Source organism: Microplitis demolitor, chromosome 6, assembly GCF_026212275.2.
Source record: "Microplitis demolitor isolate Queensland-Clemson2020A chromosome 6, iyMicDemo2.1a, whole genome shotgun sequence".
Taxonomy (NCBI): Eukaryota; Metazoa; Arthropoda; class Insecta; order Hymenoptera; family Braconidae; genus Microplitis; species Microplitis demolitor.
This window is the reverse complement of record NC_068550.1, coordinates 14,053,940-14,065,909: the sequence shown is the minus strand read 5'-3', so window position 1 is coordinate 14,065,909 and position 11,970 is coordinate 14,053,940. Positions and strand designations below refer to the sequence as shown.

The 11,970-nt window shown below is 32.5% G+C and overlaps 1 pseudogene; it reads right to left on the bottom strand.

The window, feature by feature from the left end:
- Positions 1 to 8,644: 8,644 nt before the first annotated feature.
- On the bottom strand, positions 8,645 to 11,013 carry LOC128668031 (ATP-dependent DNA helicase PIF1-like; annotated as a pseudogene).
- Positions 11,014 to 11,970: the final 957 nt, after the last annotated feature.

The window sequence follows — 11,970 nt, the reverse complement described above, 5'->3', positions numbered from 1 at the left end:
ATACAAACTATCAACACAATCACATATGTAATAAATAAACACATTTGAATATTTGAGAAATCATCCATCAAAAACTTTTAGTAGAATTGTAATTATTGATTATTATAAGCGTTAAATATACACATACACTAAAAGTTACGTGACAAATAACAGATATAATGGCAGCGTAAAGTGTGAAAGTTAATCGTTATAAAAACAAACGATATAACAGAAGTGAACATCATCGTTACCAAACAAGTGATGCACAATTTTGCAAAATAAATTTATCCTTGTCTTTCGAATAATAACATAATTTTATGATTAAATACTTATATAAAAAATTCGAAAATATTGTGATTGGAATTATCTAACGAATCGTGATATACAAATCGGAAAGTTTTCACTTACAGGTAGTTTAAAATTCTAAGAAATAAAATCTCTGATGGAAAAAAATTTCTAATTGTTCCAAATAAATACGAGTCTGCCATTGTATGGTAAAAGTTGGCTTCGAGCTAAGGTACGATTGTAAAGCTTAATTACCGGCAAGATAATATTATTAAAATTACTCAATATACAATCTAAATTGTAATATCTATCAACAATTTGGTGAAATTGCCAATAATTTATAATAATTTATTTAAAGTTTTTTGAGGAATTATAAGTCACCGTCTGTAGTCATATAGACTTCTCTAGCGTAAGGGTAGGTGAAGGGGTTGATTCCGCCGAATCAAAACTAGGTGTAAATATTCTACATAAAAAGAGAATGTCTCAGTAATTTTTTCATAATTTTTAGAGGGGGTATAAGTCACCATCTGTAGTGATACAGACTTCTCTAGCGTAAGGGTAGGTGAAGGGGTTGAATCCGCCGAATCGGAAAATTGTGTAAATATTCTACAGAAAAAGAGAATGTCTCAGTAATATTTTCATAATTTTTGGAGGGGGTATAAGTCACCGTCTGTAGTCATATAGACTTCTGTAGCGTAAGGGTAGGTGAAGAGGTTGATTCCGCCGAATCAAAACTAGGTGTAAATATTCTACATAAAAAGAGAATGTCTCAGTAATTTTTTCATAATTTTTGGAGCGGGTATAAGTCACCGTCTGTAGTCATATGGACTCCTCTAGCGTAAGGGTAGGTGAAGGAGTTGATTCCGCCGAATCGGAATATTGTGTAAATATTCTACAGAAAAAGAGAATGTCTCAGTAATTTTTTCATAATTTTTGGAGGGGGTATAAGTCACTGTCTGAAGTCATATAGACTTCTCTAGCGTAAGGGTAGGTGAAGGGGTTGATTCCGCCGAATCAAAACTAGGTGTAAATATTCTACATAAAAAAAGAAAATCTCAGTAATTTTTTTATAATTTTTGGAGCGGGTATAAGTCACCGTCTGTAGTCATATGGACTCCTCTAGCGTAAGGGTAGGTGAAGGGGTTGATTCCGCCGAATCAGAATATTGTGTAAATATTTTTCAGAAAGAAAGAATGTCTCAATGATTTTTATGTAATTTTTGGAGGGGGTATGAGTCACTATCTGTAGTCATATAGACTTCTCTAGCGTAAGGGTACGTGAAGGGGTTGATTCCGCCGAATCAAAACTAGGTGTAAATATTCTACATAAAAAGAGAATGTCTCAGTAATTTTTTCATAATTTTTGGAGGGGGTATAAGTCACCGTCTGTAGTCATATAGACTTCTGTAGCGTAAGGGTTGGTGAAGGGGTTGATTTCGCCGAATCGGAATATTGTGTAAATATTTTTCAGAAAGAGAGAATGTCTCAATAATTTTTTCATAATTTTTGGAGGGGGTATAAGTCACCGTCTGAAGTCATATAGACTTCTCTAGTGTAAGGGTAGGTGAAGGGGTTGATTCCGCCGAATCAAAACTAGGTGTAAATACTCTACATAAAAAGAGAATGTCTCAGTAATTTTTTCATAATTTTTGGAGGGGGTATGATGGACCTTTTAAATCTACTTCTCGTGGGGGTCAGATACATAAGGGTGGTTTCGGTAAATTGTCCATTTGACCCTTGTGTACACGAATCAGTGCCCCTAATACTTAACCTCGAATATTTACGACCTTAGATAATTTTTTAATTATTTAGATAATTTCGTTCAATGAACGTTCGGAACTTCAGTTACATTAATTCTAATGCTAAGTGCTTACTATTTCAGTACAACTTTATTGAAATAACCTAAGTTATAAAATTTTTCTTGTACTTGTGAACCTACCCGAGAAAAAATTTTTATATATAATCATATAAAATTATATATAATTATATATTAAGACAATGTGAAGTGTCATTTTCGTCCTCAGCCTTGCAGTTTCCATTTTCTGCCGTCTTGTTGCCGTCTAAAACTACACAAGTCATAGTGCCGGGGTCACATGACTAATTTCCACGTTGACGCATGTCCGTAAGAGTAAAGTGGGGACAGAGTTCCAAGGCGAGTCCCAGGCCCTCAATTATCGGTCAATTGCTTCGATCCTGGATCAATCAGTGTTTAGACGTACTTTCTTTATTATCCAATTGCGATAATTATTCTGCATCAATTAAGTTACAATATATTCTGTTAATAATCTGGAAATTCTACTTGCGATATTATTTTATTATTTCGCATTCATTATTATAAATAAAGTTTAAGTAAATTGAATATTACTGTACATTACCGGCGGTATACTCGCATTATAATAATATTAACGTCAAATAATAAGTTCAGAGTGCTATAATTACGTTGTGCATGTAGATAATTATTGAATCTCCAGCGGCATAAATCAAGACAAATTCTTGTATTGTATTTTGTAAAGACGTTTATTGTAAGTACTTGAACCTTATTATAATTGGCAATAAACCTGTACTTTTCTGATAAATTCCTTTTACTAGGTCTCTCACTGTTTATCGTATTTCTGTCCTATGTTACTGGTAAGAATTATTAAGTAGTTCACTAAAAGTATTATTGATTAAGTAAGAATTGATAATTCAATCAACAATAAGAAAATAATCTATAAGTAATAAGCCATGAGGTAAGTTAGTGAGTTTTACATACGTTGCCGTGTTTGAATAAGTGCAGGTGTTTGCTTTGCAAGAACCTCAGCCCATTACTCTGTCCAAGTAAATAAAAATTCGTTAGAGGCCAGCCTAAGCTAGGGTTCAACCCGCGATCCGGGTCAAAAAAATAACTTGATTTTGACGTAATTTTCCAAATTTTAAATAAAGCAAGTCTAGGAAGACAGAAGCAAGTTAAGTTGAAGTTCCTTTTTTTTAATAGATAAAAAAAATATTTTAAGATATAAAAATACGTTTGATTTTGACTTGCTTTTGACTAAGTTGTCTTACTTAGTAGCCATTTACGCCAACTAAGTCCAATTCAAGTTTCATTTTCTTGAATTTGATTTAGTTGACTTAAATTTTTAAGTTGAAAAAGTCATATTGAAATTTAAAAAAAAATTTATGCAGAAACAGTTATTGATAGTATATAAAACCTACCAAAAACAGATTCTCTGTATAAAGTCGCGCCAAGTACACGTTTAAAATTTTTTACAAATAAGAAAAGATTCTTTTTTACAAAAAATCGAATCAAATCTAAAAAATACCAAGTACCTCATATAACTCAAAATTATAGAAAATATTTTCATAAAATTGAAAAAAAATTGAAAGAAAAAAAATTCAATGTACTTGGTGAGCCTGTAAACTGAAAAAAAATACCTTTCAATTTTATTAGAAATCAATCCTAAAAATTGATTTCGCTTGAACAAATTTAGTGAGGCACACCTAGTACATTGAATTTTTTTTTCTTTCAATTTTTTTTCAATTTTATGAAAATATTTTCTATAATTTTGAATTATATGAGGTACTTGGTATTTTTTAGATTTGATTCATTTTTTTGTAAAAAAGTATCTTTTCTTATTTGTAAAAAATTTTAAACGTGCACTTGGCGCGACTTTATACAGAGAATCTGTTTTTGGTAGGTGTTACGTTCTGGCTCTAATTAAATTTAAATAAAAATTTTAGAAATTTTTTTTTGGAAGTCTCGAATTATTTATTCGCCACGGTAGGTGAATAAACAGTTCGACACTTCTTAAAATCATAAATAGATAATAAATTGATAAATCGTTACTTTGTTGGCGATATTATTTTATTCATCGCCAACAATGTAACGGAAATCTCTTGCGATAAGAGAATCGCCGTGGCTCGCGGATAGTCTAAACAGATGACGACGCATGAGATCCGAGCCACGACGATTCTCTCATAGGAAACCTGAGATGCAACGTTAACACTTTGACGAATGTATTTAGTCGAAGAGCAGCAGGATCAGGCAGTTGATCGCGAGATCTCAAAGAGCACAAAACTCTGTACAATTAACTAACTGATCCGCCTGTCTCCATTGGTTTAAAGGAATAAAACCTAACTTAAACCTTTACATAAAATTTTGTCTGAGAACCTCATAAGGGGCGAGCGCTTACTAGCTGTTCCACCCTTCCTTTGCTCAGAGCGCTAACCAGCAGTTCGGGCTCCATCACCGTCTATCATAACAACCTTTATGCCTCGAGGCCGACGTAGCAGGAGATCAGGACGTGCCGTACAGCTAGGTCGCATACTTCAAGGCGTTGTCGCGGACCTTACACAAAGTCGACCGAGAATAAGATCTGAGGAAATCCTCATCGAGCCGGTAACGTTAGTAATACCGCGAGTGGTTGCCAACGATTCGATTGGGATATCAAAATCCGGTGTTGTTGAGTCTCTGAGCTCATGTGTTATCGAGCCGTTGAGCTCAAGTGTTATTGAGCCGTCGAGCTCATGTGTTGTTGAGCCGTCGAGCTCATGTGTTGTCGAGCCGTCGAGCTCATGTGTTGTTGAGCCGTCGAGCTCATGTGATCTGATCAACCAATTACAATCACTTGTTCTCACGGAGGAGTCGAATCTCCAGGGCTCAGTCCGTTCAACCTCAGGCGAGGCCTTAGGGGAAAACCCGGCCTTCTGGACCGGCATCAGCGACCATTGGCAGTTAGTATCCGTGGACGTTCCATCCGTCCATCTACCCAGTGGAAGCATCCCATTCCACGACCCTCGTTACGGGTATTATTCCGAGGCCTATTTCCAGGCAACCGGCAGGGACGCGTACGCACCTGCGGAGGAGAAGAAACTACGCAAGAGAAGGGTTATTTGGGCCGACTTATGGGGCCCATAATCTCCACCATAGTAAGTCGTTAAGTTTTTTTGAATAAAATGAAAGAAGGTCAACAGCTGACGCACCTGGGGTCTATTGACACCCTAACGACGTCAACCTGGTCGATTTAAAATTATTCTGTCTAATTAATGGATAAGCCAGAATGTAACATAGGATTTGTTTTTTTTTGTCGTGTTGATTGTTAATGATATCAATGTATACTATTAGAAATTGACTTATGATTTAAGCTCGAAAAATTCGTCATCAAGTATAGTACAATTGTGATATATAACACGTGAGCCTATATTGCTTATAGTATTATTATATTGTTATGTAGAAAAAATAAAATTGTTTGTTAATAATAGTATTAATTAATTTCATACTGCCAAATATTATAACCTGATTGATCGATTTTTATAAGACAAATAGCTGCAGTTACTAAACAACAGTTCCCTTCAAAATGTACGTCAATTATATACGTTAACGTCGGACTTTTTGTTCCACTGCGTTTTGGGCCCAAAACAAAATATCCCTGCGACAAAATATCCCCGTGACAAAAACCTCCCCGTGACAAAAAATCATGGCAGCATAAATATGAGATTGCAGAATAACCATTTGTTAAATCATTGATAAATATTTGTAAAAATAAATTTTTATATTTACAAAATTTTCACTAGCCATTTATTTTTTATTGTTGTTGATAATATACTTTATAGAATATGTATAACAAGATGCTTTTCTTTCATAGATTTTGTGTGCGTTGAATCAACATATTTATAAAAACCTATGCGCTTGAAACAATGCTGTGCCCTTCTTTTACATGTTATATGTATGTAATTATAAAATATATAAACCTATACGATTGAAATAATACTGTGCTATTTTTCACAGGGTATATGTGGTGTAATTACAAGGCCAATACTTTTTGGAAAATTTTCGTCAATGAAATAACTGATATTAATTAATTGTCATGCGGATATATTTTCTGGGGATGTTTTGTCAGAGGATATTTTGTCGCAGGGATATTTTGTCTTGGGCCCAAAACGCGTGCCACCGGACTTTTCTATTAGTAATTTAAAGCATTGAATGGCTTAGTGTAGTTTGTCCTCTCTTCCAGCATCTTCTACTCTGCTTAAGAAATACGATAGATTCTTATAGCTCTGTGTATAAGGCCCTATACTTGACTATAGCACTTCTTATAGTACTTATTTATTCTTATAAAATCTCTATGAGAATTTATAAGAATCTATTGGATTGTATGAGATTTTCTAAACAGGGCACGTATTACAACTTATATATGGTGCTAAGTATGTATCCTCCCTCCCCTCTGACCCAACGAAATGCTTTTTTTTTCAGAATCTTAATATATATATATATATATATATATATATATATATATATATATATATATATATATATATATATGTATATATTCGAGTATATGAACGTGAACACAATATTTGGTGAAAGACTAAATCAATTAATTGAATCCATTTTTCAACTTCCCGCTAAGAAAATCGACGATTTTCAAAAATTTCGGGAAGTTATTGTTTTTACCCCGATTTACGAAAATCGAGTTTTCATCAGATGTCGACGTTTTGAGGTCCTAGGAAGCTATTCTGACTATTTTCAGAATGATGTCCGAGTGTGTGTATGTATGTATGTGTGTGTGTGTGTGTGTGTGTGTGTGTGTGTGTGTGTATGTAAACTCTTTGTAACTTTTGAACTAATGAATCAATTTGGATGGTTGAGGTGGCAATCGAAAGAGCTTGTTGGCCATCAACTTTCCTGAAAATTTCAGATTATTTGATCGAATAGACTCGAAAATATTTGCGAATTACGAAAAGAAAAAAAATTTTTTTTTTTTAGTTTTTTATTGATTTCTTAAAAACGACTTATACGATCGACTTCAAAATCTAATCAGCTCTAGTACTCAATAAAACGCGTCGATTGCCACCTCAAACATCAAAATCGGATAATTCGTTCAAGAGTTATCGCGGGAGAAAGAAATGGTGAAAAACGGTTTTTTCTAAATATTTTCGAAACGACTGACGCGATCGATTTCAAATTTTAATCAGCTCTAGAATTCAATAAAACGCGCCGATTGCCACGTCAACTATCAAAATCGATTAATTAGTTTGGAAGATATCGGCGTGGAAATGTTAAAAAAATAACATTTCATGTTATTTTTTCCGGATAAATCTTAATATTACCTACCAAAATGTGTCTGAAATTATACCAACTCATCTTTTTTATGGTTTCTTTTGATCATATAATGTCATCGAACTTGGTTTTCAGTTTAAATCATATTATCAACAAAAAAATCGATAAAACGTATTTTTTAATATTTTTATCGGATATTTCATATTTTATTGTTTCTTACATGAGTCAAAACTTATTTAAATCTTGACTTTGATCCCTGACATTGATTTCTGCCTCAATACACTTATTCTACTGAACATAATCAGGAACTAAATTTTAAAAACCGCTTCATTGATGATTTTCGATTCTTAAATTTTCAAACTTCAGCATAACAGGTAACTTGTTAGAGCTTGAAAAGATCGTAAAAAAATAATTGCATGTAATAGCATTTTCGAGCTCGAAGAGCTCGAAAATATATCTACACTAATGTTTTCGAGCTCTTTGACGTCGAAAACAGCAGGAAGTTTTGGGGCTGGCCCGCAGGGTCAACCGACGCCCGGATTTTTTTTTTTTCATTGTATTGAAAGTTTCTACAAATAGAGTTTCCTGAATTTCACTACTGAAACTATTATCATTTTTTTATAACTAATAAATTTAGTTATCACTGGTAGAATTTGTTTTCATGAAAAACATAGATTTGGAGTTATTTTTGCCTCTGAGACAATGACTTTGTGAGACCACTGCTCGAATTAGTGGTATACTTATAGCTATTAAAATAGTGACTATCTACTGATTTGCAGCGAATTTCACTAATTAATTTTTAAAGAAAATTCTGATGAAATATGTTTTATATCTACTAACATTCAGGCTTAAACTTTTTTATTTTCTAAACTTTTCTATAATTCATATTATTAAAATGTGAGCTTTTATATTATTATATTTGTTAATAGTATATATTTAAATAGCATCAAGTTGAGAATTTCTCATGAAATTATTATCACATTAAGTATATATGAATATTTCTTAGCCAATCATCTATTGAGTTGTTGAGATACTTGATTATATATTTTTCTACTTTTTCTGTAAAAACAATACGTAAGCATTTTTAGAATTAGTGGGCCATCGAACTGACTGCACATTGTTATCATCTATTTCGACCCATTTTGAATTATCCTTAATCATAGCAACATAATGAGTGCCATTATAATTTTCTTCAGAGTAAAATATTGCACTTACGACATTATATGTCTTATTACACAAAGATATCTTGGCTTGAGGTACTGATTTTATATATCCTTTTTTCTGAATCATCGTGTTATTTTTTACTGATGATCAATCTAATTTCACTACTACTATCGATTGCAAGTTATGTAATAGAAGTTTTGTGTGTGTTTTTTTCATTCTTTTTGCAGTTGTTACAAAATTTCAAAGTATCGAACCAATAACCGAAAGATGAACCAAATAATTCTGGTAAATTGGTTAGTTTTTTCTCACCGGTTATAGAAATACACATAATATTTTCTAGTATTTTGATTGAATTAATGTAATTACATTTTTTATAACGATCCATGCATACTTGCTCTAATTGTACTAAATTTCTAATATCATGATTATCATTACATAGTGTAGTGAATATTGCTACAGGATCAGCCTCTGTATTAGGACATGTTTGTTTGTACACAGACTTTTTTATGTCACTAGATTTTAAAACAGTTTCGTGACTATTGTATACATTAAATAAATTGTTTAAGTTTTCATTGTTGAACTGATTTTTTTGATCACGATTCAATGCCGTTCTGAGTATTGTATTATTAAAAATACACTGTATGATTGAATTTAAACCACTAGAAATACAATCAGAATTTTCGATACCTCGAAATATTAATAACTTTTCACGTGATTTTTTTAGAGTTTTTGTTACAATTTCAACAGAACTTTCATCAACAGCCCAAATTAAATCCCTAACTTTATGCCAACGTGTACTAGAAAGTGAAATAGGAGGAAGGTCAGGTCTATAAATTTTTCGTAAACGATTGAATTCTTCGATTGCTAAAAGATTAGCTTTAACTGAATGAGGATCGAAATTGATTAAATGTAATCCATCAAGTTCTGTAACTCGAGAAAGAGCTACATATATTTGTCCAACATTAAAAATACTGTTGCCTGCTTCAATAATAGCATTTTTGAGACTTAAACCTTGACTCTTATGAATAGTAACTGCATAATTTAAACACAATGGAAACTGTTCTCTTATGACAAAAGCTTTTTCCAGTAATTGAAATTTAACTTTTGCCCTCTCAATAGTGTTTACTTTACCTGAACCGAAATCGACATTAACACCTTGTATCTTATTGGCATCTATAGATTTTGAGATTGATATAACTGTACCAATGGCACCATTAACTAGACCAAGCGTGACATCAATATTTCGCCGAAGCATAACTTTTGCACCAATTTTAATTACAATTGTTCCAGCAAGCCCAGCTGATCGACTAGCATCTTCTTCTATTTTACTCAAAGTGTCGCATGCTTTCTTTTTGAATGATTTTGGACAATCGATATAATCATTAGCCATAAGTATAATTTCTTCAGATGAAATTTTATTCGTCATTACTGAATTTATTAAATCACACTGTTTACAAGTGGGTACCAAGCAAACTGTATCTAATGGTAATTTTTCAATATAATTACATACTTCTTGCAATCTATCATGATATGACAATGAAGAATCAATTGTAATTTTTCTTTGTTCTAATAATTTGATATCGTCAACTGTCATTGAGCCAACTCGTACTCTAGAGAGTACGAGTTAGTAATTCACCGTAAATTTTATCAGTTTTTTGTCGCATATTGATGGTTAGTTCTTCATAGCTGAATAACTCACTCTATAAATTCACAGATGTTAATGACCATATATATTATTGCGCATCTTCTGACGATAGCGTCATATAACTTGGGTATTCATGAACAGGAGGAAGTTGGAGTAACTCTCCGGAAACAACCACGTGTCTTCTACCAAACCAGTCATCAACATCAAAAATTTCTATTAATCGCAAATTTATGTATATTAAAGTTATATTAGAAATCATTGATATTTCATCAATGATAAATAATGTAACGTTTTTTAATTTATCACGTAATACTTTGAGTGCATTGTCTGATAGTTGTTTATAAGACGGTGTGAAACCGTGTTCAACCGGCAATTGAAATACTCGACGTACAGTAAGGCCATTGATATTAAAGGCTGCAATACCGGTTGGAGCAGTGACAATAGTATCTTAATTCATTTCTTCTTTCATCCAACGTTTAATTACATTGATCAGTAAACTTTTTCCGGTACCTCCTTCTCCACTAACATACAATCGAATTTTTGTATGGTTAGACATTACTTCGTTTTTAATTTTTTGAAAAACGTTAGTCTGATCAGCGTTCATATTATTGATCATATCTGTTAAGGTGTAGTTATTATCTTCTCTTTTTGCTGCCTCATCTAATTCTTTAGCTATTAAATTCATTTCAGCATCATTACAATCTGCTGATTTACTTTTCGAATCTTCATCATCATTGTCATCCTTACATTTATTTTCAATTAGGTTTTTTATATAATCTAAACCTTTTTGAAAATCTTCAGTGTATTCATGATATGCTTTAGCTTGTTCAAGTATATGTTGCTGACATCTAAATGATTCAGCGTAAGTTTCAAACCCATTTTCCAAATCTTCTGTGTCACGTCATGGTTGAAATAATAACAACAATGCATAAAAATAATTTTCTGATTGATTAGCAACATTATATCGATAATGATTAATTAAATAACGTCGCGTCCTTCGTTTTAAATATAATGATGGACCTATTTCGTAATATTCAGTGATATTATTTTTTGGCTCAGTTGTAACCGTGTCGTACCATCTAGCAAAATCATATAAACATACACTTTCTAACTCTTTAGGGCGATTAGGATAATAATTATCTATCCATGAAGAACAAAATATATCGGTAGATTTAGGATTAATTTTTTCCAATTGTTCAATTTCATCTTTTGTCTTTAATTTTCTGTTTCTTATCATTTGAACATCCAACCATCTGATAACTGTATCTGAATCTGTTCCATACAAAGAAATACCCAGCAAGGTGTCTGCAGCTTCTAGAGCTCCAATTTCTCGATGATTTACACTACGAAATCCTATACTCCATAAAAGCTATAGTAGAGTTTTAGTTGACTTATTTTCGTCTACTGTTTTCGATTTAGTTGAAACAATTTCGTCGATTGTTTCTGATGTTTTAGCAGTTTCTGTTTTTGTAGCATATTAAGTCACGTAATGTGTCAGTAACGTCGATTTTTCTCCAATAAATTGTACATCCATGTTTCCTTCCCATACACAAAAAATTGAAGAATTATAATCGTTAATGTTAGCTTCAATATCAGTACGAGGAAGATCGTAAAGCCGACTTTTGTTTCTTAAATTTTTACGCCCAGCTACTGAAGTAGCAACGTCACGAAGTACAAAATGTTCAGTAGTAGGTCGTGGAAATCCAAATCGACAAGATTTAATAACTTGACCTGATTTTGGTTTTTTCGTTCGTAAGCAATAACTATTATGATGATGTTGTTGATGTGTAGCCACACGTCTGTGCAGTGTTGGTGAAGTTCTTTTGTTAGGTAACTTACAAGTTACATATTCCATTATAAAT